The following is a 675-nucleotide window of genomic DNA, read 5'->3' on the forward strand; positions in this document are numbered from 1 at the left end:
TTCCGGCATTGGACGGACGACGACGGACGACAGCGCTCCCAGCGGTCAATAGACGAAACTTCGAAATCTGCATTACCGACACTTTATTAATAAATCATAATAAAATTAGTGTAAAACAGCGTGCAGAGATGGCAGTATAATAGTTTGAGACTTCACAAATAATAAATTTATTATTTATAATATGTATTCAAATATTATAGGCTTGTAATAGTTGTCAATCAGGGTGCTCAAATTTTTCAGGGATACATTACAACTATAACTTCATGGACTTATGTGACCCCAATATATGGTATTAGTCCAGGACTTCTTCAAGGATAAGGTTGTCCGCCCATGGTGAACCACATGTCGCAGTCACTTTCTCTCCTCTGTATACTGTGCAACCACAGAACAGATTAATAAATATAATTCCGATAGGTTATACCCCATGTCTGATCCTAATGAGATCATTATATATGAGCCTCCACAGAGTAGAGGTTTGTATTGACAGATTTTGTTTTACGAGAAATGGATGTTAGCGACTTGCTCAACCTATTAGGTCCATACTCTGACTCATACACAAATTGATAAACAATATGTGTACTTACCAGACCCAGGATTTGACCTTGGGACCCATGACGCTATAGGCCGATGCTTAAGCCGCGCAGCCATCATATACACTAAATTTTGACGCAGGGT

The sequence above is a fragment of the Rhyacophila brunnea genome, unplaced genomic scaffold (genome assembly GCF_057557595.1).
Source record: "Rhyacophila brunnea isolate RB1 unplaced genomic scaffold, BYU_Rbru_1.0 scaffold_23, whole genome shotgun sequence".
Classification (NCBI taxonomy): Eukaryota; Metazoa; Arthropoda; class Insecta; order Trichoptera; family Rhyacophilidae; genus Rhyacophila; species Rhyacophila brunnea.